This window comes from Chinchilla lanigera, unplaced genomic scaffold, assembly GCF_000276665.1.
Source record: "Chinchilla lanigera isolate Chin_1 unplaced genomic scaffold, ChiLan1.0 scaffold00009, whole genome shotgun sequence".
NCBI classification, from domain to species: Eukaryota; Metazoa; Chordata; class Mammalia; order Rodentia; family Chinchillidae; genus Chinchilla; species Chinchilla lanigera.
Window position 1 is genome coordinate 16,907,477 of NW_004955410.1, and position 26,551 is coordinate 16,934,027.

Sequence of the window (26,551 nt, forward strand, 5' to 3'; positions counted from 1 at the left end):
AGTTTCTAGGTAATCATTCATCTGGAGCCACAAGTAAGAAATAATGTTCCTGCATTTTGTAAATATCGCTCTACTCATCATATTTGTTCTACTTCCTTTACTTTTGCAGTAATTTCTTGTCCCTCACTTACCATCTATATTTATAATATCAAGTTACTTTTATGGGGGCTGGGGATTTAGCTCAGTGGCAAAGCGCCTGCCTGGCAAGCGCAAGGTCATGAGTTCAGTTCCTGGTACCGGAGAAAAACCAAAAAAATAAAAAAATAAACGGTTGTTTAAAGTTACTTTTATGACTATAATTAAACCTATTCCTTCTTGGTGTACAAGCATTAAGAGAATTAAATGTTGTTTTCTGTAATCATTCAAACTAAGACTGCTTAGAACAAGAATGCTATGTAAAATTCAGGTGATAATCTAAGTTACATTAAAACTCCAGTTCACTTAGAAGAGTCATGATAGAATATATACCCACTCATAAAAATCTTGACTTCTAGAAATAATCCCTGAAATATTAAAAGTGACTATCGTTGTGTCAAAGCATGTCATTCTTTCTAATCACAACAAACATTGTTTAACATTATGCTTTTGTTCAGATATTAAAAAGAGCCATCCACTAACTCCCTAATATAAAAGTAGTCTTAGAACTTGAAGTTCAATACAGTAAGTCCTATACAGATCTTTTCCCTAGCTCAGAGAACCCCTTTGGTCTCTAGAGAATTTCACTCACTGTTCCATTATGAAAACTATTTGTAAGCTACTTCCACCTTCTTAAAAAATGCTGTCACCCTTTCAAAAAATGCTGTCAGTTCTCTCCAGAAGAGACTGAGAGTTCATTACTATTTGGTTAAAATGACACACACCATCATAGGTCCACACTGCTCAATCATGCTGAGCTTTGTATTCAGTTCCAAACCCTTCTTCTAATCAAGCCTATGTAAGGTATTGCTTTCCTACAGGCTGCCCTAGATGCTACTTATGAGTAATCACAGCTTTCCCTGTGTCAGTAAAGGGTAGGCAATTTACATGAAAGGAAAAAAATTCTATTCCTAAAACAATTGTTTCCATATACTATTGTTTTCATTTTAAGTAGCAAGTATTCTATTATTTCAAATTTTTAAAAAGACTTTATTAGTTCACCACATAAAACACACAGAGGCATAAATCATAAAGCAATAGAAAAGCTGAGCAGACCAATAAAAAATAATGAGATCAAATCAGCAATAAAAATTCTTTCATCAAAGAAAAGCCCAGGACCAGATGACTTCACTGCTGATTTATGCCATACAAATAAAAGAGACTTATTTTAAATTATTCCAAAAAGTTGGAAAGAAGGGAATAAATTTTTTCCAAACTTAATGTTCTGATGTCAGCATGATTTGAATACCAAAATCAGATAAGAACACAACAAAAAAACAAGGTACAGGCCAATATACCTTATAAATATAAGCAGATAGCCTCAAAAACTACCAGCAAACCAAAACTAAGAGCACATGGAAAAGATCATTACCATGATCAAATAGAATATTCCCTGAGATGGGAGGATAATCAAACACTTGTAAATCAGTAAACACAATGCACCATGACAACAGAATAAAGGTCAAAACTATATGATTATCTCAATAAATGCAAAAAATGTATCTGTTAGTCTAATTTCTCCTTATGAGAATACCTCTGAACAAATTAGGTATAGAAGGAATGTATATCAATACAATAAAACCATATATGACAAGCACAGATGATGTTAAGTGAAATATTCCTTTAAAAATAACTCATCTTTCTCCAAAATATCTGAAATGGTTTGTAGTTTTAAAAATTGGAAAGATTTACATATATTTTTAGTGATTTAAATATCTTTATAAACCAATTTTGACAGCTCCAAAGAGACTTATGTCATATAAAATAAAGTATATCTTTCTACTATAGAAAAAATAAGTAAAATTTTTAATCAACATGGTAGTTGGCAGAAACTCTAAAGAGTTTTCTCACCCTAAATAGGTTTGATTTCATATGGCCTGTATGAGCATATGACAATTGTTTAATTTCTCAAAACAGTAAAATTAAAATCTTCAGGTGCCAAAAAGGAAGGCAAAATGCAAAGCCCTAGTGCCGAGGGGAAGCTCAGGAGCTCCCAGGTGCTAAGACAGGTGTGAGCAGACAGCAGTCAAGGACCCAGGCTGCTTGGTTAGTGTGCAAGCTATCATTCTTTAAATCTGGAGCCATGAAGTTTTCTTACTTGCCATGTGGAAAACTGTGCCCAGGAGCCTGGCCATACAGCATAAAAACAGTGTGGGCTGCCCAGGCGATGGGGAAAGAAAGAATCACCTTAAGTTTATAATGTGAAACCCAAGGAAGCAGAGTTACAAGTAAATATATTTTTACCTGAGGAATTACAGAAAACTGGAAAGAATCCAAGGAGCTCATACCCCACATCAGTAGATCAGAGGAACATTTATGTTGGGGTTTATTTCCTTGCCTTTAGATCAAATAAAAAGATTAAGAATGAATTAAAGGTTTTATAAGAGAGACAGTATCTTTTCTATACCATTCCCTATGGTAAAGTAACACACTTTGATGGGATTTACACACACATACACACACAGTTAGTGTATACTATATATTTCATATATATTTAACTACTATAGATTTAAAAAATAGTATCTAGTTTAAAAAGAATTGTATATTAGATTTTAGACAACATTTTTAGTATATTTATTTTCATTTTTTATGTTTGTGCATAGCTTTTACTTCATATTTACTAGTAATGCTGCAAAATCTATACAGCTTTTGCCTCCATTTTTACCAGGACTTTACAATTATGTATCCTTAAGGATAATATACGTACTGTTTAACACAAAAAGAGCTCTCAGTCCAAATTAAGGTAACTATTTTAATGAATAAAGTTTATACTATACATCTCAATTCAAATATCAATGCATTATACACTATTCATTTATTCTTTGGAATATTAACTGCTTTTATGAATGCTCTTTCACAAATATGGACACAAAACGGATTGTTTTGTATGTAAAGCAAATGAATATATGTTTAAAATATTCATTTATCCTATATGTTAACCTCTTTTATGGCCACACTTTTAGAAATATTCATACAGCTATCCTCCTCCTGGGAGATTTTTCAGAATCAGTCAAGATAGGATTAACATTTTTTATTATAGTTATATGGTAGAGACATCTAATTGCATCCTTCTAGTTAATTGCATTCATTATCTAAAATTTTTCCTAAGAAGCTTCTCTATACTTAATAGCCACCTCACATCTTAGAAAAATTAATATTAATTTTGCTTCTTATATCAATTAAGATCCTAGAAGAAAACAATCCTCACCTTTTCTTTGGGGCTTAGAGAGTGATTTCAGTGTTCCTTTCTGCATACAAACCACATCCGTGTCCCTTAAAGTGGGTCCCATTGTCTGTTCTCCAATTGGGTTGTCTTCAGTCAAGCCATGTGGTTTTCAGGAAGGTTATTAAGTTCCTCCTTTGGAAGAGGTATGAGGCAGTTTACCTACAACCTAAAGCAGTGATTGGAGCCCTATGAGAAACACTTGTGTTTATCTGCGGCTGTCTTCTGTGGAACTACTTTCATCTCCTTATCTCCATGGCCAAACCCTACATTCATGTAGTACTTGCACCTTAGCAAGCATGATCCTATGCACATGTCAAGGCTAAAATCAATCTGAAGAAAAAATTAGTGTTGTCACTGTTTTTATAATTAAATTGAATTGTGGGGAGGGTGTTCGACTTGTCTGAGACAAGGAGGACAGGTTGTGACTAGCCAAGTAGATGCTGGGGGCTATGCCCTCATTCAGTGCACTATGGTTATTGGAAGATGTGTTTGAGAGACTACACTTTGCATTCTGTGACCATATTTATCTGATGTTTTCCAAAAAATGAAGTTGCATAAAGGAGGGTAAATGAAAAGATAATCTGCTGGACAAAAATGCAATGTTTAGAGTATGGGTGGGGGAGATGGTCTACTCCTGGATTATGGTACCTCACTCTCATCCTAGACCCAATGTGTGCCATCTTGGGAAAGGTTGGACTGAGGGAGGAAGCAAGCCAGCCCTTTAGTGACAGCCTGATGGATTGAAAAGGCACTCAAAGTGGCAATGTGAGACATTGCCAACCTGGGACTTGAAGATGCTGTAGAAAACTCAGTAGAATTGAATTGTCACACACCCACTCAGTCACCTCTGGTATGGGAGGCAGGATACCAGGAGAGAGGAGCTTTCTCCAACACAGGCAATAATAGTTATAGTAGTAATAATAATCTTATTCCTTCCACATACAACTGGAGGGCTTTACATGAAGCATTAAGTGCCAAAGCCACAACTGTCGGTGGGCTCCCACAGGGGGGCACCCAGCAACTTCTAGCTTAGAACTACAGAAGAAAAAGAAAACCAGGCTCACAATTACGCAGACCAGAGCACAACTTGGTGAAGCCAGGAGAGACAGCACCCTCCTCCTGTTTCTGTGGCCAGGGCTGAAAGAGGCAGACATCTGCAGAAAGCAGAGAACAGCTCCTGGACCAGCAGCTTTTCAGCCATTTACTAGGCAAGGGAAACCTGTGAAGAGAGGACATGAGATGTCTGCAATATTTTTCTCCAATTTGACTAAGGTAATCCAGTCCACAGAGGTCTGTAGGGGTCCATTCTGACGCCCAAAAACAGGGCTTGCCATGTGTTAGGAAGGAACTCCAGTTCTCAAAGCTTCGGACAGGCAATTGTCAGATCATGGTGGAAAGTGCATGGCTACTTGAAACCAGACAGTAATACCAATATAGGGAGCTGAGTGGAAGCTTTGGGTTCATGTTATAACAACTGTGTGAAGATTTTTATATTTGTTTCTATTACTAGCTTGGTAATTGTATTCTTAACATTGTGGCTTTATTGAATTTCGGTCATCCTGTTTGGTTTGTTTATTTTTTTATTTCTATTTTGTTCTCATTTTTTGTCTTCTTTCTTTTGATTTTCTGTTATTGGTATTCAGTAATTTTTAGCCTTTAAGATTCAAGGGTTTCCTCCTTGACCTGCTTTCTCTTTTAATGTCACTTCCCTTTTATCTTTTGTTTCCCTGTCTTCCTTATTCTTTGTGCTTCTCTATTCCTTACAATTTCACCTGCTTGCGTTCCATATCTACTCAATCTAACAGCATAACAAGGGACTCTATAAGTGCATTAGAGAATAAGAACTAACCAGTGCTATTATTTAAACAGTACCATTGAACAGCATGTCAGGGTAATCTTCAACAAAATTGAGATTAGAGGATCCAAGCAAAACTACCTATAAACATATTAACAGGTACAGACAACCTCACTGCCTCCCTCAATCTCTAAATACATTATCACCCATATATGTATATCCTCCTAACTACAAAAACACTCTCTCAGACACCCTCATCATCAGCCCTTAACCCTAGCTATAAAATAACTTCAATAGATTCTGACTTCTTATCTATTTAGCCTACTGACATTTTTCTTAACTTCCTCTCTTCCCATTACTGTGTCCCTTCCTTTTACCCTTCCTCTCTACATCCCCTGACTGCCTATATCACAGATGAATCACAAATAGTAGTACAATATCATCTTTTATAGACATTGGTAAAAGGTTGAAATTATTAAAACAAATTTTAATGTTTGTGATTAACATATTCTTGGCTCTAGGTATGCTGTTATAGTCAGTAGAAGTTCTCTCTTTACAACAGACTGACAGTGGCCAGTCCAACTAAATTAAATAAGCTGAAAGGGTAGACAAGATCCCTGGACAAATAAAGCCAAGAGAGTATCATCTGAAAAGAGAACTTAACTAAAGAGATCCTTGTGTCAACAACAAAATCTCTTCAGTATATTTGAACTCAAGTCTCAGGCTCACACACACACACAGAGAACATGAAAAAACACTAAAATACCCACAGAGACTCCCAGTTCTACAAAAGCAGGCCCATGGAGCCCTGATGGGGAGGAAAGGAGACACCAGACAGCTCTGCTGTGTGAAATGATTCAAGAGGAAGGAAGGACAATCAGCAGGTCCAAAGGGGACATAACCACAGAAATAATGGAACTAACAGAAAAATTGAACAATGTAGATATGGGAGAAACAAAAAAATTTAAAGAGCGGGCTATGATGCGTTAAAATATGAATGACAAAGTTACCAAAGACATATATTCCATGAAAAGGTGTCACATGGAGGTCCCAAAGATAAAGAATTCTGTAGAATTCATAAACAGCAGCAATGAACAATGTGAAGACAGTGTTTCAGACATTGAGGACAAATGGAGACCCATGGCAATTTACTCAGAGAAGCCTTGAAGATGGTAAAAGAAAATTTCCACCAAGAGCTACTCGGTGATGCTAAGAAGAGTATCCTAACACCAATTTGATTTAGAGAGAAACTGGAATACAGCACACATGGAATGAAATATCTGCTTACAGAAATCATAGTGGAAAAATTTCTATGTATGAGGAAAGAACTAACTAATAGGTAAATAAATATTAAAGAACACCATATAACTACATTGAGAAAAGAAGCTCCCTAAATCACACCATCGTCAAAATCCCAGGTTACCAAAATAAGGCCTGAATCTTAAAAGCTGTCAGAGAAAAGGAAAAAATCCCATGTAAAGGTGAACATGTTAGGATTGCAGCAGACTTCTCAACACAAATCTGAAAGACTGGGAGATCTTGGAATGAAGGGGCACAAATCCTGACAACAACCTCCAATCCAGACTAATATGTCTGTAAAAATTAATGGAGAAACAAGGACACTCCATGACGAAGAACATCTTTAGAGCTACACAAACATGCAATCAGCACTCAAAAAATAGTCAAGAAAATCCTGGACAGAGAAGATAAAGGCAACAAAGCCAAAATGTCAGATGGAACCACTACATCAAGTAAGGCAAGTAGTTAAACAAAAAAGGACAAAGTAAGGCATCAACAGCAGAAAAAGAACACAATGACAGGAATTAAGTCAATACCTTTCAGCAATAACTCTCAATGTAAATAACCTCAACTTCCCAATTAAAAGATATAGTTTGGCATACCAGTCAAGGAATAGAATATAAACATCTTTTGCAGTCAAGAAACTCATCTAATCCTTTCAAATTCGTAGATTAAAAAAATCAAAGGATGGAAATCAATATCCCATGTATCAGAATGTGAAAGCAAGTAACATTGCATTTTTATTCTCAGAGTATTTCAAGCTAATGCTGATCAGAATAGGCAAAAAAGTTCACTGCATATTATTTAAGGAAACATTTCAATAAAAGAGATAACAATTGTAAATACACATGCACCAAATACTGAGATACCTAACTTTATAAAACAAACACTGATAGATATAAAAGATCAAAGAAACACCAACGCAACCTGCTGAGTGATCTCAATATCCCACTTTCACAGAGACACATATCAACTAAACAAACATTAAAAAACGTCAGAGTGAACCACATCTTTGAACAAATGGCCTTAATAGAGAAAAACAGAGGGTTCTAGCACTACTGCAATAGACTATACATTCTTCTCTAAAGCACTAAAACTTTCTCCAAAATAGACTTCATATTAGTCTGTAAAGCTTGCTTAAATAAACACAAAAGAATCATACCCACCCCATGTGTTCTATCATATGATTGTACATTGAAACTAAAAATCAGTTACAAAAGAAACCTCAGAAATTTCACTAACAATTGGACATTAAATAACATACTCCTGAATACTCAGTGGCTCATAGAAGAAATCAAGAAAGAAAGTAAAAAATGCTAGAATCAAATGATAATGATGATACAACATACCAGAACCTATGGGACACAACAAAAGTGATCCCAAGAAGGACATTTACTGCTATGAATGCTTATATTAGAAAAATAGAATAAACTCACGTGAACCTAATGATGCACTTCAAGAAATTAGAATAACAAGAATTGCCTATACCCAAACCTAGTTCAAGAAGGGAAAGATAAAGATCAAAAGAAAAATTAGTGAAATTGAAACTAAAAAAATCAATATAATCAACAAATCAAAAGTAGGCTTAATGCAATCAAAATCAAAGTACCAACAACCTTCCTCACAGAACTAGAGAAAATAATTCTAAAATTCCTAAAGAACCAGAAGAGACCAGAATAGCAAAAGCAATCCTAGGTAACAAGAGCAAAGCAGGGGGCATTACAAACCTGGATTTCAAATTATATTACCAAGCAGCAGTGACAGAAACAGCATGGTTTTGGGCTGTGTAATAGAAGAGAAGGAGCAGTGTAATAGAACAGAAGATGTGAAAAGAACTGCAAGATACTGTCAGCCACCTGACCATTGATAAAGGGGCCAAAAGCATATGCTGGAAGAAAGATGGCTTCGTTAGTCAATGCTCAGGGAAATTGGCTATTCACATATGGAAGAGTGAAGGTAGATCAATATCATTCAACTTAAACTAAAAGTGCGGATCCAAGATCTAAATATTAAAGCAGAAACAATAAATCTTCTGTAACATAAAATAAATACATCTCTGGAATTCATAGCCATAAACAAGGACTTTCTGGACAGAACCCCAATTGCATAATAAATAACATCAAGAATCAACAAATGGGATGATAGCTATTAAAAAGCTTCTGCACAGCACAGGAAGCAAACAATGCAGTGAAGAGACAGCATGGAGAGCAGAATCATTTGTGCTAGCTGCACCTCACAGGATTAAAATCTAGAATATAGAGAGAACTGAAAAAAATTAGACTGTCCCAGAATAAAGGATCCAATAGAATAAACATTTCTCAGAAGTACAAGTAGCTAATAAATACTTGAAACTATTTTCAACATCAAATCATAAGAGAAATGCAAATTAAAACAACATTGAAATACCACTGTATTCCACAAAGGATCATCTAGAGAACAAATAGTTAAAAAAAAAAATGAAACTCCATTCTACCCAGGTATCCTTCTCCTAGGTATCTTCTTGAAAGTATTAAAGACATCACATTAGAGTGATACATACATACTCATGTTTATTACAGTATAGCTCATAACAGCTAAGTTGTAGAAGCAGCTAGATATTCATTAATAGATGAATGGATAAGGAAAATGTGATATTTATACACAATGGGTTACTACTATGCTATAAAAATGGACAAATTTTAGTCATTTGTAGTGATATGGGAAAAAACTAACCTAACACCATTTTGCGTTCTAGTGCCATTCTAAAGCTTAAGTTTCTGTTTCCTTAAGTTTATTTCTTATAAATGTTGTCATAGTTACCTAACCCGATACCACCCCATGCTGTCATAAGACTGCTTGTCCCCTATGTAAAATGGCAAACACCTTTGTTCTTTTGTCACAAGCAAAGCCCATGTTTTGTAGTATTTTTGTAGCTGTACTAAATCATATCAGCAGCACCCCCATATAGACCTGGAACTAGACCCCAAACTAGAACTGTATAACTATTCTCCCCTCCTGCACTTTGGGGTCAATGCTTAGTCATGTACTGGGTGCCCACCGCCGGCCCCTAATAAACTTGCTTGTCTCTGCATCCGGCCTCCATAGGTAACTCAATGAAATAAGTATTTTTGCTGCAACAGTAGGAAAATGGATGCACCTGGAATCCATAATGTTAAGTGAAATAAATCATAGGCACATGCTTAAAAATTATAAGGTTTATCTTATCCAAGAAATCAAAGTATAAATAAAGAGCAAAGTAAAATATACACAATAGAAAATAAGGAATAGATCTTTGGCAAGTGGGAAAGGGACTAAGGGATGTTCACGGGGGAAGACCAAGGGTGCAAGAAGGGGATATAAAAAATAACTAAGACGTATTACGCGCATGTTCCAACTCCCCGCAATATGTGTTCACTATGTGCTGCAGACGTGTGCTAATAAATATATAAAATACAAAGGTGTGGAAGAGCTAGGAAGCAGGTGGTGACTTCCACTTCACCAGCTGTGTTAGGAGCTGAGGTGCCACCTTCTCAGGAATGCAGGTGGCTCCCTGTCTCCTCTTCATTTTCAAGGAACCTAAGGCACCAGAAGGCTGGCATTCACTGGCATGACTGGGCAGATTCATAAGCAGTAACTAAGTTATTAGCAGGTAATGTAACAATTACCATTTTAATACAGACTAAAGTCCACCTAGCACAAAGATGATACTAGAAAGCAGACAATGTATATTATAATGAAGACAGTCAGCACTATCATTCCCTGATGAGACTTTGTTCCATATTGTTATAGGCAGCTGAGTTAGATAAAAATATTATAGGCAATGAGACAGGGCTCGGCCCTTCAAGGACCCAGTGCAAAAGATGAGATACCTTACAACTGTGGGGGAGACAGACAGTTCAAGAGAAAAGATAAAACATATGCACGCACAACCTTCTCTAGGGCTGGATGTCAGGGATTGATATTCTAAATAGATAGCAATAACCTTTTACAAAGCCAGGAAGATTAACTAAGCCAGCCCCCTACAGGAAAGGTCCCTGTTTTTTATTCATGCCCACTTGCTACATGACTTGCTTCTTCATTTGATCCCGATTTAATCAATTTTACCTAAACATTTGTATTTGTAATCTTATTGGCTGATCATAATTTTGTCCCAACTCATGCCCACTTAGTGAGTTGTGTTTTCCACGTTGGGCCCGCCTCCCCTTGTGGTTTTGCTCTATAAAAATCCCTAAAAGAGACAAATTCCTGGGCAACCCCCTCGGGCCCCCCTTCTGTCCCTCTCTTGGACAGAAGCTTTCTTTCCCTCAATAAATATATTCTGCTCTTAACCTCCGTTGTTCCTAAAATTCATTCTTTGATTTTAGAGAACACAAACCCCTCCCAGATATCTTTCAGGTGGGGGGTTTCTTTCCCCTGTATCAATATCGTCTGGTTATATCTGTGTGGCGTGATAACCACAGTGGATGCTGTTGGTGCCGCACCCTGTTCAGCTTTCCCAGGCTTGTGAAGATTTGGGATTCCTCTTGCATCTGTAAGCCTCATCTGCTAATGGCTCGCAGCTGCAGTCTTCTGCATGGATTCCCTCAGCTGACCTGAGCCACGGGGCTTGGAGTCTTCTGTGCAATTCTAAGCATCCCCTGCCGATAGCCCACAGCTAAAGGTGACAAGAGGAGAAAATTTGTGGTTATTTCCCTCCCAATACCCTGTGGGCTCAGACTGAAAGCAGACCTGGCTTAGTGGTTTCCCTATACCATTCTGCTTCATTTGCTCCCTTACCAATGACTCCTGAGTATATCAGACCCCTCTTGCCTAAGAATCTCTATCTCAGGCTTTGCTTCTAGTGAACTTACCCTATTTCACAGATCTACGGTAGCCTTTGTCACATGTCGTAAAGTTAGATTACTTTTTGTGGCAGGTATATTTTAACCAGAATAAATAGAGTGTACACAAATTCTGCCTCTGCAATGTGTTCTGGCGATTTGTTGTACAGCATGGTGAGTCTACTGAATAATTATAGAAATTATTCAAAAATGGTTAAGAGATGAGATCTGAAATGTTCTTGCCCCCAAAGAATGTGTTTATGAAATGAATGCTAAGTTTATTAGCTTGATTTATTCACTTTGCAGTACATATGCAGTCATGGGCCACACAGCAATATTTCCACCAGCAACAAACTGCCTCTGCTATTATGCCTACCATACAGCCTATGTACATAGTAGGCCGTACCATCTGGGCTTGTATGAGTATACACTCTGTAACTGCACAAGAACGAAACAGCCTAAGGATGTATTTCTCAGCCTGTGTCCCTGTTGAGCTATACATGACATTATGCATCTGAAAATGAACTGTTGTGCATCATAAATATATACCATTTTGTGAATTGGAAGATAAATTCAATAAAAGAGTTTATATAGATTTCAAATGTACTTCTGCCAATTGTGTTTAGATCCTAGAAATGCCCTCTGCTGTTCAGTGCCAGGAAGTGCTCGCCGGGCACTCACCTTGCACTTTTCAAGTTCAAATTACAGCTTCTACTTTGATGGTTTCTATACCAGTGCTGCTGAAATGTGGCTGAGAAGCATTTTCCAAATGAAAGCACTGCACGTACACTTGCTACGGTCATTCTTCCCCTGTCATTTGTGCGGAACGTTCCCCATTACTGTGTCTGTGATATATTTTTCAGACTCTGAGATGTTTAAATATCAAATTCTTGTATCATGTTGAAGGTGATCATGTCTCTAATCAAATATTTGAACCCTTTACTCTGCTGGCTCTGAAAATTTTTATTTTTAGCCAGAAAATCATAGTGATGTGGTTATGCATAGTTATTACAAGAAATACTGTAAATTTCCCCATACACTCCTTTCTTTTTTTTTTTTTTTGACAGGGAATGGAGATCTTAAAACTGCTGAAGTTCCTCCTGTGTGGATTTTGACAGGTGACTCAGGCAGAATACTAGTTGGATTTGTCATAATAAATATTCACTGAGTGCTTAGCCCGTGCCTGGCATTATTCTGTACTAATGAAGCAGTAGTGCACATAACACACATGATAATGTTTTAGGCTGATTACTGCAATTTTACTCTTGCCCCAATTTTATACAATAGAGTAGTAATACAAGTGGCACCCAAAGTTAAAAGATTAAACAACTTGACCAGAGTCACATAGTTTCTAAGGCATGGAACAGTATTCCAATATTAGATCATCTGTTTAGCGAAGCTACTTAGTACTCAGGTGTCACTTGGTTTTGCCCTTGCTAAAGCATTATGGGGAGAAGAGAATCACACCAGATGTTTTCTGTGTTTTTCCTTCACTTTCTGGCACACTATAGTTAATGGCATATGGCTGACTAGGATCCCATTCATGACAAGGAGCTCTCGGACTAAAGTCACACTTGCTGGCTGACTTCGTCCTCTCCTTAGAATGCCTGCCGTGAAGCTTCCTGCATGCATGATTCATCTTAAAATGAGGCATAGATAGGCAGCTTCTAACTGAGGATCTGGGTTTAGATTCAATTAGGCATGGAGATAGATGGTTGCTCTAGACCGTGCAGCATTTGGAAGAGCTGAGAAATGGCATTCACAGAGTGAGCTCCCTTAGTTATGGGGCCACATGGAAGCTACCCTAAGAAAGGGAGGGAAGGACATATTCTGTCTTGTAGATTAGGTTCAGAGACATTCAGCAAAAGCTCTACCCTGGGGCTTGTGAATAATAAAGGAGACCTTTTCCTCAGAAACATCTAATTGCACCAGTGTTTTACTGAAATAATACGGTAGGGTTAGGTGATTGTATGTTCTGCTGCCTTCCTGGGACATAGATGTAGCTAGGGGAGAAGGAATATAAATCCCATGTGTTTCCCAATAAGTCAAGAATTTGAGATAATTAATAGGAAACCACACTGAATTAAATTCCTGTGTTTCATTACCTTTTTAAGTCAAGGAATCACTAGCACTGGTATTAGTTCTTTCTCTGTAATACTCATCTCTTGGATCATTTCCCATGGATAGCTCCCACAGTTTGTAGAATATGAAGCTTCCTGTGTGTGTGCATGCATTTATTAGTGTGCATCTGGGACTACATGGGAGGCAGAATAGATGGAGAAGAAAACAGTTTTGTTTTATTTATTCATTCAGTCAATTATATTTAGTTTCTAGTAACAAGTGCCATATCGGATTTTTGAACCATTAGCAGCAAGAGGCACAAGTCCTGTGGTGCTATGCTTCCACCTAATGGCTGAATGAAAACATACAGCTGAAAGATAGAAAGCACATCTGCTATTTAAAAATTTAATTAGTGTAGTATTTTATGCTTTGAAAGGAAGTAGTGTTCTGTCTCAAATAAAAAATAGACTAGAGCAACACAAGTCTGGTATCCAGTGCACTCAGTTCCTTCCAAGTAGCATTTTTTTTTTTTGTACATAAGTTTTTAAGTGCAGGCTGATTTTGTCTTCTGATCCATATAATTAATGTGTCCTGACCCAGATATAATAGTGTGAATATTCAAATCAACATTTGAAAGACACATGGTTTCACATGGTTTCAAACAAAACTACCTCCTCTTTCTGCCTGCCAGCTTGAAAAGTACCTCTTTCTTTATTTTAGTCACACATCACAGAATGAATCCCATTCTTTGCTTCATGATTTGCACATTCGTCTTTATCTTCTTTTTCCTGCATCATCAGCCTTTTTGCCTTCTGTATTTTCTTTATAAGGATTTAAAGGCACCAACCTCTCTTCCAACTTGAAACTTTTGAGAAAGAAATGAGTATTAGAGTAACAGTAATATAAAAAATATCACCAATTAGTCATGACCACCAATAGGCAGGCCCAAATTCTTTTCCCTTTCCCTGTTCTTTATTATTCAGCAAAGAGCACACAAACACCTACTGTACCTAGAGATGCTCTCTTTTTCATTTTAAAGGGAAAAATACCAATAAAAATGATGATACAAACAATGATATATCTTTCAAAACAAGATGATAGGAAATAAACAATGGTGATTATATTGCATATTGCTATCTTCAAAGTAGTTGCTCAGAATACAAGATATAATGCATAAGGCCCTGGGTTCAATCCCCAGCATCACAAAAAAAAAAAAAAAAGAGTACAAGATATAGGCATGCAAAACTGATTAAATAATATAAACAAAAACCATTTCTTTCAATGACCTATTAGAAATTAGTAGTAAAATTATCGTAGCTATCTTGATAATTATATGTGTTTTTCTTCCCTCATCCAAGTTGTTCTTTCCTTTTGAGCAATTACTTTCCTTTTCACAATATGTTTTGTGTATTTTGGTTCTTATTTACTCTTTCATTTTCATACACTAAGGAGACAATATGATGTTTCTACATGCAAGTCTAATTTATTTCACTTATGAGATGGTCTCTAGTTGCATCCATTTACCTATACAAGCCTCAAGTTTATCCTTCTTTATAGCTGGGTAATACTCTATTGTTTAAAAATACCACATGCTTTTTATCCATTCCTCAGTTGATGAGCATTTGAGTTGTTTCCAAGATTCAGCTATTACAAATTGAGCTGCTATAAACATGGGTTTACATATATTATTGTGGTGTGATGTTTTTAATTCTTCTGGGAAAATACCCAGAAAAGGAACAGCTGGGTCAAATAGGACCTCCAATCCTAGTTATTTGGAAAATCTCCACACTGATTTCCACAGTGGTTGCATGAGTCTACACTCCCACCAACAGTGGAGAAAGGTTCATTTTCCCCACAGCCCCCAACATTTGCTATTGGTTGAATTCTTGATGATAGCCATTCTTTCTGGGGTGAGATGGAATCTCAGAGGTGTTTTAATGTGCATTTCTCTAATGACTGATGTTGTTGAACATTTTTCATACATTTACTGGCATTTGTATTTCTTCATCTGAGAAGTATGTATTCATCTCAGATGCCCATTTTTGGAGTGGGTCTTTGAAGTTGGTGGGTCTAAATTTTTTCAATTCTTTGTATGTTTTAGATGGAAGTCCCTTGTCTGAGGGACAGTTGTTAAAAATCTTTTCCCATTCTATGCATTTTCTTTTGACTCTGTTGGAACCAAACTGCATGGGAAGTACTTCAAAGAATCAACAACTGAGATCTCATCTTATTAAAAAGTTTTTGCACATCAAAGATGCTCTCTCACATACCAAGAAGGTACAGCCAACAAGGAATGATAAACCAAAGGATACTGGTGCTTCTCCATTTCCACGATTCAGATAAAGGTGGTAACCCACGTCAGTGCAGATTTTTACTAACCTCTGCAAAAACTTCTTACCCCTCCCTGTGATTCTCCATTGGGTTTTTTGTTAATCAGTGGGTATGTTTTAGTACTTACCTTACTTACCATTGAGCCACCCTTGAAATTCTTAAGTCATTCTCTCTGTGCTGGTTAATCCTGATTGTCAGCCTGAGTGGATCAAGAAACCTCTGGAGAGGTGACTGGATTTCAAACAAATTGGGTTAACCCATTGGAATGGACTAACAGAAGGTGGGACCACATTGGAAAACTGGGTCACAGGGGTGTGATCTTGACTATACCTGGTCTCCATCCCTTTCCTGTCTGTGTTCCTCTCCTGGTATCTGCTTCCTGGCCACCATTAACTGGGCAATACTACTCCATTATGCCCTTCAGCCATGTTTCTGCCTTGGAGCCAGCTGACAGAGTGTGAGTCAAATAAAGTTTCCTCCTTTAACTTGCATATGTGAGTATTTTGTCCCAGCAATCGGAAAGTTGACCAGCACATCCTTCTTCAGACACTATTCCAGTCTATTCTTACATGTGTAAAAGAAAACTCACTATGTAATATGAGAAGTAGACATTTAATTTCTTATCCACTGAGAATGCTTTCAACTATTCACTTGAAGCAATGAAAATGATTGGTGAATTTATGCACAAATCGGTTAGATTATATGAATTGCCCTAAAATAGGAAATAGCTGTATGTTCTTTTGATCTTTTAAAATGTATGCCTAGTCTCTACCAAAAAGGGTCAACTTTGAAAAATATGTACATTTGATTTTGAGAAATTGCCATTTCACCTGCAGTTGTAAGAAACCACACAGAAAGATCTTGTACATTTTTTATGCAGCTTCCTCCAATGGTAACATCTTGCAAAACTACATACAGTACCACAGCCGGGACGCCGACGTTGATGCAGTCTACTGATCTTACTCAGATTTTTCCAGTTCCACTCATATTCATCGTGTGTGTGCAGAACTTCGTGAAATCTCATCACATGTGTAAATTCGTGCATCAGCCACCAGGAAATGCGAGGTAGTTTCAACGTCACAAGACCTTTGGTTTCGCCTCCCCTAGTTTGCTGTTCAGCACCTCCGCCTTCACAGCCCCTGACCATTAATCTTGCCCTAGTCCACAGTCTCTTCACTTCAAAATGCTGTATAATTCAAGTCATAGACTACATAACCTTTGAAAACAGCTTTTCACCTAGCACAGTTTCCTGGGAATTTAACTCTATTATTCGATACAGAAATAGCTCATGTGTGTTTATTTCTAAGTTGTGTTCTGCTGTATAGAAGTATCTCATTTTGTGTAATCATCCCCCATTGAGATGTCCCAGTTTGGGGCTATCACAAGAATGCTGTGATGAACATTTGCACAGGGGTTTTATGTGCACAAATGTTTACATTATTATACGATAAACATCCAAGGGTGCAGTTGCTGGGTTGTACATGGTGATTTCATACTTCGGTTTATGAGACACTGACAAACTTTTATTCCAGAATGACTGCACTGTACATTCCCACTGGCAATGTCTGAGTGTGATCTGCTTCCTCTACATCATTGCTAGCACCTATGTTGTCCTTTAGTCATTCTGAGGAGTGTGTATGTGATTCTCTCCCGGTGTTTGGCAGTACTAGAGATTAAACCCAGAGCTTTGGCATCCTTCCTCTCATCTCTTTTTATTTTTATTTTTGAGACAGGGTCTCACTAAATCCCCAAATTCCCCTGACTGGGCTGACTTTGTGATTCACCTGCATCAGCTTTCCAGAGTACTGGGATTACAGGCTTTACCTCTCTTCTCACTTCTCCTGTGATTTTGACTTGCATTTCCCTGGAGGCTGATGTTGACAGCTTCCCGTGTGCTTATTGGCCATCTCTCTGTCCCTATTGGCCAAATGTCTGTTCCTATCTTTTACCCATCTCCCACTGAATTGTTTGCTTTTTTCCTGTTGAGGTTTTAGAGTTCATATGTATTGTAAATCATGGTGTTGTAGCAGATATGTAGTTTGACCCCCTCCACTTGTGAATATTTTTTCATATTGCAGGATGAAACAACCTCTGTCTTTCATTGAGCAAAATTTTAAATTATGATAAGGTATAGTTTTTCCATTTTCCAATTATGGATCATCCTTTAATGTCAAAACTAGGGTACCCCTGAATTCTAAAGATTATTACCCATTACAATAAAACATTTTGTAGTTTAAATTTTACATTTAAATTTATAAGTATGAGGTTTAGGCTGATATTCATGTACCTATGGCTGTCCAATTGTTCCAGCAATATTTGTTAAGATTATCCTTCATCTCTGAATTTTTTTTTCAATTTTGTCCAAAATATTCACAACTAAATAATTTTAGATTATTGGAATTGTTTTAAAAATTATTTTATTTTATTTTAAAGATAAAAAACTAACAAACCAATGAAGACAAAATCAAAACAACACAAAAACAACAAAAACAATACATGACCTCAGAACAAAATGATACGAATTAACAATGGTTGCTACATGACATATTCTTATCTTCAACGAAGTTGCTCAGTCCACCAGATGTAAGAATGTAAGACTGATCAAACAATCAAAGACAGTAACAAGTAATAAAAAAAATTAAAGTGTTTTAAAATAGGAAAAGAAACTTTTAATCTTTTGTACCATAACTTGCATCTCCAACACTAGGTGGCAAGATTGGCTTTTTAAAGTACACAAATTACTAGCAACAGGTCTCTGAAGTTTTCCTGTTTTCTGTAAAGTTTATTTTATATCCAGAATCTCTAATTTATTACAGTCCTTGAAAATACATAAGCTTACTTAGGAGCTCAAAATACTTAAGTAGTATAAGTAACATAGGAGCGTGTTTGGAATGTTAGAAATTCCATTCACTTTTAGATGCGAACTTAAAATATGAAGCAACATTAGACATCACTAAACATTAGGGTAAAGTATATGAAAGCCCTAATTATGTCATTTTCAAAAATTGCATATTAATCATTGAAGAAGATATAATAACTTTATGAATCTTTTTTCTACAATAAAACTTAAAGAATTTATTCTTGTTGCCTCTCTATATTTACATATTAAAGTTCTTAATGTCTCTAGCTAGAGAAGTGTTTATTGATTTTGACAATTAAGAGAAGGACAATGATTTTTCATATAAATAAAGTGAAAAGAAATCTATTGGGGTAAACATATTTTGACCCAACTCTAGGCAAAGTCCAAGTCTTACTAAAATATTTTCACTCAATTTATACGTGTTGAGTGTTGTTAGCTGCTATTATGTCATTAGTATGCATATATATGACATATTGAATAGATATGTACATTTATACACATAAAAACGTACTTCTAGTTTGTCATTTATCAGAAAGGAGTGTGAGACTGCTAGCTACCTAATAACATTGAGTGAAATAAAGAGAAAAACCTAGTTAGTGGAGAGGGAAAAAATTCCACGTGTTTCTTTAATAGTCCATCAAACTGTCATATGTCTGCTATTTTTCAACTACCACTTTTTTTTTATCTTAAAGCAACTGCTTATTTATCACAGAAACTTATCTCGTGTTAAAAAGAGAGATAGGTTGGCACATTTTTCACATATACTAGAGAAATGTGGAATATACCACATATACAGAACTATAGTTTTGTTGTTTATACATAATAGTTATGGTTTTTCAGATTGTCAGACTTCAATCTCCCAGCAAAGGATAAGTATTTGTTCAACTGCCTAAGTTATTTTTTTTCTTCTCATTGTTTCACTTGTAGAGAAATCAAGTTATTACTTTAGCAACTATTGTAACATCCTTTGCTGAGCTCATGATTCTAGCATTTGATCATTAAGGCTTTAGAACATCGGTAAACCCTATTATGCAATAGGAAATTCTGATTTATTATTTGGTTCAAGACCTAGATCTTTCATTTTGCCTTATTAGACAATGATTTTTTTGCATTCTCCTATGTACTGGCACTATTATATGCTTTGTATGCATATCTCGCTTCATTTTAATAAAAGTTCACCTTTCCTTTAATTCTTTCCTTAATTCTCACCTATAAAAGATTAAGAAATATGCATCCTCCCATCATTCTGGTTCTGAAACTCCTTCCTGTTGGAACATGACAAGAGATATCCAAGTATTGTTGGAGCTCTGGTTTACTGAGGCTTTACAAAGTAATATGAGAGGAGCATGGAATGCCCTTCAGAAATTTCCATATAAAAACCATAAGTATGCATATTTTTGTGAAAATAGAAACATGCTTATAATCTTCGATAGTGTTTTATTTTCCTATGGATAAAGATGTAGATTTTTTTCTGCTATGATAGCTACTCTAAAGACATGCTAATTAGTAGAGAATAAAGAGAAATGAACTAGTAGAATGAAATTGAAGAGAACATCTGGTATAATCCAAGAAAAACATGCTCTCATGTGATGCTTTCTGGAATAAAGCACACTTACAATTACTCATTACCTTTGTATACCATGCTCATTACACTTTGCAGGTCATGTTATATGTAACAATCTCACTCTTTTTTTGTTTCACCAAGTAATCAAAACATTGCTCCTCTCAACAAGTTGAAGGACCTACACAAGTGTGTGTGATATGTATGTGTGTAATTTTATTTTTAATTTTTTAAAGATACTGAATATAAATATAAATTTACAGTGAAATCAGTAATGAGAAAGCAATGTACTGTGTACTATGGAACTTTGCAACCACTAGATGGAGAACTTGGTTTGTAAAATATAACACTTGAAGATGGGAAATCGAGCCAACTGAAGTTTGCTGTCTGGGCAGAATTTGCTAATTTGGGTCATATATTAGACTGTTCTCTCTTAGTGGTCAATGTGGTTCAATTTCAAGCGAGGACATAATTTGCACAATAACTAAAGTTGAAATTAATACTCAGAAACAAACCATATTCTATTTAGAACTAAAATCCATTAAGTTGTCTCCATTAGAGTAAGAAGCTGACCAATGGAGATAAAGCCACTTTGTTATATTAGAACAGCTGAACTGGTGAAAAATATTAATATAGCACCCAGCAATAGAAGGATAGGAGCAAAATGAAGTGAAGTCACTTTGTTTTTATTTTAACTCTTAAGGAGAGAATAGTTCAAGCTGTTTCAAATGGCATCGGGGTTGACTCTATTATGTATTTTTTTGTTGACAAACATTAAAAACGGTTTTAAATTCTTTCATTTCAATCTTTTAAACAAACTCACCTGCACTTTAAAATCAGTGATCTATCTGCATTGTAATATTTTACATAAGCTATTTTACATAAGTTTCCTCACCCTTCAACTAGTCAATTTTAAGCAGAAAAATATTAATATTACTATGGCATTTTAATCGTAGATGTTTTAGAAATTATATGAAATTATGTCAGGCGAAGTTGATAACTTGGTACTTTCAAATACAGAATATGCTTTCAGTATCTGATTCTGGCCCTTGTAGTTGAGTGTTTATTTTGAGAGCCCATGTTGGCAACTCATTTCTATAGGGAAAAAAAGAAGAAGCTCTAAGAATAAATGGGCAGCATGATAGTGTTTTTGATGCCAGAGGAAATGCTGCATGTTTTGGGAAGTTTTTCCAGTGTTATTGCCCAAGAATGGAAAAGTAACTCTTGCCAAGATAATTCAACATTCTACAAGCATAACACCATGTGTATATGGCAGAGTCAAAGTAGCTAAGAGTCTCAACTGTATTTTATAGTTTGGTATTGATTACCGTGGTGAACTTTTTAGTAAGTGGCTCCAGTAGCTTTCATATTATAAAATAATTGGGATGTTCAAAAACACACTTTTAGAATGCTTTAAACATTTAAATTACTTTAAAATAATATGTAATTACATGTATTTGTAGGATTCCACATAATACGTAATTTCCATTGTAATATACTATGTTCAGAATTATATTTGGTGTTTTATAGTATCAAGACAATGACCATGCCACACATAACAGAAGTAATAAAACGTACAAAGGCCCAAGTGCTCTAGGACACATGCTTCTCGAATGCCCAAGTTTAGTAGAAGTTTGCCCCTTTAGTGTTTGCTTTTGTTGGGATAGGGAAAGAGTCCATGTCCAGCACTTAGCTGAATCATCTAGAAAGGTACTTTTCATTTTCTTTTACCAGAAATATTTTGTGTAGAAACCTAATGATTACAGTGTAATTTATCCGAGAAGTTTCTCAGGATATTTAGTCTTGGAAACTCTACATTAGTCCATGTACTTCAGAGTAGGGACCAGACTGTCTCTCATAGCCTCTGTGCATAACGCGGTAGCCCAGAGTAGGAAATTCATGAATAATTTAAATTATTGGAGAAATGTAAATACTCTGCATGTAATAGCAAGCGATAGTGCATTAATTCTGTGAAGACTTACTGTCCCGATTCTGCACATTGTTGTATCTAAATGCCTCATACATAGATAAAATAGGGAGGATACTAATGACTACTTGTTGAATGAATTAAGTAAACATTCAAATGCCTTTAAAATGCAAATGCATCTCTCAAGACACAGACTTTGTAAAATCAGAGCTCAGATTCTTCAAGTTTTCATGTTTGTCCCCTTATGGAGATGGCTTCAGCGACTTGAGCCCTCTCCCTAGAGCAGATGTATTTTCACCAAACATCTCCAAAATATTAAATTTTTTTGACTGCAGAAATTAGACAGATAGTATAAAATATCTCATACTGAAAGCACTGTTAGTAATTTGAGAAACAGTTGTAACATTGGACAGAGCTTTTGGTTTTTATTGACACGCATTCTTACTTCACTTTATGATGTGCTAAAATAGAGTAATATAATAACATATTACTTAAAAAAAGGATATGACAGGTTAGAGTTTTTTCTCCTATACAATGTTTTCTATAATTTGTTAAGATGATTGACAGCTCAAGTATAGAGAAACAGGATTCAAATGGAGATCATTTTGTGATTCTATGAACGAAACACTTCATGACTCCAAATATCTTTAGTCCGTGTATTATTTAATTTTGTATTTAATTATTAAAAGGTAAACAGGGCCGGGATATAGCTCAGCAGCATAGAGCCTGCCTGGCAAGTGTGAGGTAATGAGTTCAAATCCCAGTACCAAACAAAACAAAACAAAACAAAAAAAGACAGTTGTAAAGAAACTTTCCTTCCCAATCAAGAAATTAATCTTCATTCCTTTTGAAGTGGTATCCATTAGCTATATGCATGAAGTTTCCTTTCTTCATCTGTCTAGTTCTATCTAAATGTTATTTTATGTCAAAGAAATAAAGAAGCATCCTGAATATAGGAAACTTGAAAATAAGGGGTGTCTCAGTCATATTGATATGCTTTCTTAGGGAAGGAGTTGTTAGTGCGGAAGAGGTTTGCAGAGTCTGATGTTGGGAGTGACTTGAAAATACTGTGGCTCAGATTTCATGGGATGGTAGGATATCACAAAGCAGCACGTGGAAGGTCAGTGAGAAAATATCAAGGAAGACTAGTGTTACCAGGGTTCCTGGGCCGCTATGGGCTCCTTGTAGAGATTCTTTCCAGGTTCTTGGTGTCCTGAACAAAGAATTGGGCAAAACCTGTGCAAAAGGTAGTGAGGTTAAAGGTAGGTAAAGGAGGTTCTTCAGAGTGAGAGTGGGCCACTGAAGAAAGACAGCACAGTGGACGCAAGTCAATGGTGATGTCTGTTGTATCCCCCATTCCTCAGGCTTGGGTCAGTGGTAGACTGTGCTATCAAAAACCTGCCTCATCTCACACCAGGAGAATTGAAGATAGCACCTTCTGATTGGCCCCCAGTGCAGGGCTTGGTAACCGTTCTGCACATATGTCCTGGATCACAGTGATTGACAGGTTAAGCCCACTTGCCCAGTTAACTGGCCATGCCCTAATCTCCTGCCTCACTGAGAGAGCTCTTCCTGCTTTTAGTGAATATACTGAAGACTTTGTTGAATCATCACTATAGAGCATGGGGAGGTAGGATTGTAATTGAGTGCTCCATCTCACCATTCCTCTTCATAAAAGTTTCTGTCATTTCCTCCAATTATGTATTCCTCCATGTATCTGACTGATACATTTCTATTTCCCAAAAAGCACATGGCTGCGATATGCTAATATATAGCTGCCAAAGCTTTTATTCCAAAGGACCTTTACTCAAAGCTTTAATTGACCAATTCATTCTCCAAGGTTCTGTGGAGACAATTTTTTCTGGCATTTCTCCAACTCACTGTGGTTGAGTTCCAGTATCTTTATGTGTTCCTTTAAGTGGTTCTCAACTGTGCTTAAGCATTGGAAGCAGACGAGGGTCTTTGGTTCCCATACTGAAAACTTCTACGTTATTTGGGCTGGGCTGTAACCTGTGCATTGGGATTTTTCAAAGCTTCCAAGGTGATACTAATGTACAGTCAATGTGGAGAACCGTGGCTCCATGATTTTATCTTACTGAAATTTTCTGTTTTCATACACAAAGTTTCCTTGTGGTCAAGAATTATGCCATGATAATTTGATTTTCCTTATGGTCCAGTACAGAATTACTTCCAGACAGTATATCCATGCTCAAAAGCAGTTGATGACATAAACTGAGTTAATGGGAGTGAACCTAGAAAGAATCAGATTTGAGGAAATCATAAGAATTATTTTAAAAGATCGATTGTGAATTATAAGAGGAAGAGTGGCTATAATCCCAGCACTCTGGGAAGGTGAGGCAGGGGGATCACCAAGTCTGAGCCCAGCCTGGGCAACTTAACAAGACCCTGTCTCAAAATAATGATTAAAAACTTAAAAAGGACTGGCGATGTAGATAAATGTGAAGACCCTTCTATGTCCAGTACTGAGAAGAAGGGAGGGAGGAAGGGAGGTATAAAGAGATAAATATAGAGATAGATAGATAGAGAGAGAGAAAGAAAGAGGCAGAGACAGAGACAGAGATAGATTGTACTTTGAATTATAGCATGAAGTTTATACTTATGTGCGCAAGGCAAGTGTCTTGGTTACTTTTTTCTCACTGCTGGGACAAAATACCTGACACTCAAAATTAAGGAAGGGAAGGTTTATTTCGCTTACAGTTTGTGGAAGTTTCAGCCCGTACTTGGCAGATTGTAAGGCAGAGTGGCACATGGCAACAGCTTAGGCGGTAGAACACAGCTAAGCTTCAACCACACACCGGGGCGGAATCGGGGAGGAATGGCCTCAAGCACTCTTTTCCTCTCCCTTACATATGCAAACTATCCACCCCAGGGCGGGTGCAGCTCTCACACCCACAATCATTCAATTCTAATAGCCTGCCCCATGTCCGCATGAGGCTTTGGAGGGGACCCACAGACATAAACCATAACAGCAAGTGAGGGAGAAAGCAAGGGAAATTGAAAGCCACCTGGAAGAGTATATTTTATAGATAGAAGGAAAACAAGGATTTACAAGCTCTTGAACTTTTAGAAGAGGCTGAAGTATGGCCCTGTTAAAGATTCTTTCAAATAGAGCACAAAGTTGTCAGTCACATCTCTAACACAGCTCAGAGCAGCATTTCCAAGGGAAGGGCTATTTTTACCATTAACTTGCCCCAGTAAAAGCAAATCTCACAATAAGAATAGACAATATGTATCAAGCTGAAACTTAAAGAAGAGTGAATTTAAAATGTAGTCATGAAGTGACTAAAAAGCAGTGTGCACCATGGCTTTATTTGGTAAAGGTTTTATTCTCCATTGTCTCCACTACATTTTGCCATTTCCCCTACCCTTGACTCTGTCTTTATTTTTTGGTTTTGTAAAGAGTCCTCTGAGATTTTTCAATTTGAAGAACTCTAGAGGAAAGATTTAACTGAAAATTGAGGAAGTAAACTGAAATTTAAGCAGTGACCTTCCCTTCCCTCAGACATGCACACATGTAACAGATTTATATGCCTTATTGTAAACATTCTGCTACATCTTTCCTCCACCTGTTAGAGGGAGTTAGAGAATCTGCTTTTAACAAGAAAGATAAATGCACCAAATGTCACTGAGCCTCAGGGGGATCCGAGATGGTAAAACAAGTGGTTTAATGTTCTGATTCCCTTTTTCTAATGCACGCACTGAGTGATACTCTCAACCAATCTCTGAAACATTTGTACCAATGAATTAAGCCAGTAAGTAATCTTTCTCATATTTGTAGGTATGTGAATGATTCGGAAAGAATGATGTCAGTATATTATGCAGTTGAAGTATATTAGGTAAGAACTATGTATGCACAGTGCAGCAATGATATTTACACAGAACTTGTATCATTTCTAGGTTGCTTTCTTTTAATCTCTAGTTTTCTCTGGCGTTACTGTTTTTCCTAGCTGACCTTCAGCATAATAGAACAGAGCATTATTAAGCACGAATGAGCTTCAAGTTGCTGGTTAATGTGCTTTCTGGGATCTCACAACTTACTGCCATAGACGTGAAATTTGCTTGAAAAAGAGACTGATTTATAATAGTGAAAGACTTTGACTTTGACAAAAGGAAAGAATGAAAGGCTGAAAATAAGAATTAAAACCCAAAAGAAGCAAGCCAACAAAAACATATGAAAGGAAATAGGAAAGAAACAAGGCAAAAAAGGAAGGACAGAGAGTGAAGACAGTGCATAGGGCTGAGGACTTAACTCAATCGGAGGAAGAACATTGGAGGTGAAATTTACACTAAATAAATCTTGGCAGAATTTTGACTGGTGAAGAAAAGTAATCATCCATGGTACAGAGGTGTTTACATTTCTGAAGATTATTTTTCATTGCGGGGAGCGTGTATTGTGCCATTATGACACCTGTGTGAGCAGCCTACAGAGTGCCTGGCATTCATGCTTTGAGATTAGCAGGGAAGGGGTGCTTCTGGAGATGAGCCTGGTGCATGTGCTTTAAAGGCAACACAGCAGTCATCTCTTTTTGGTTACTG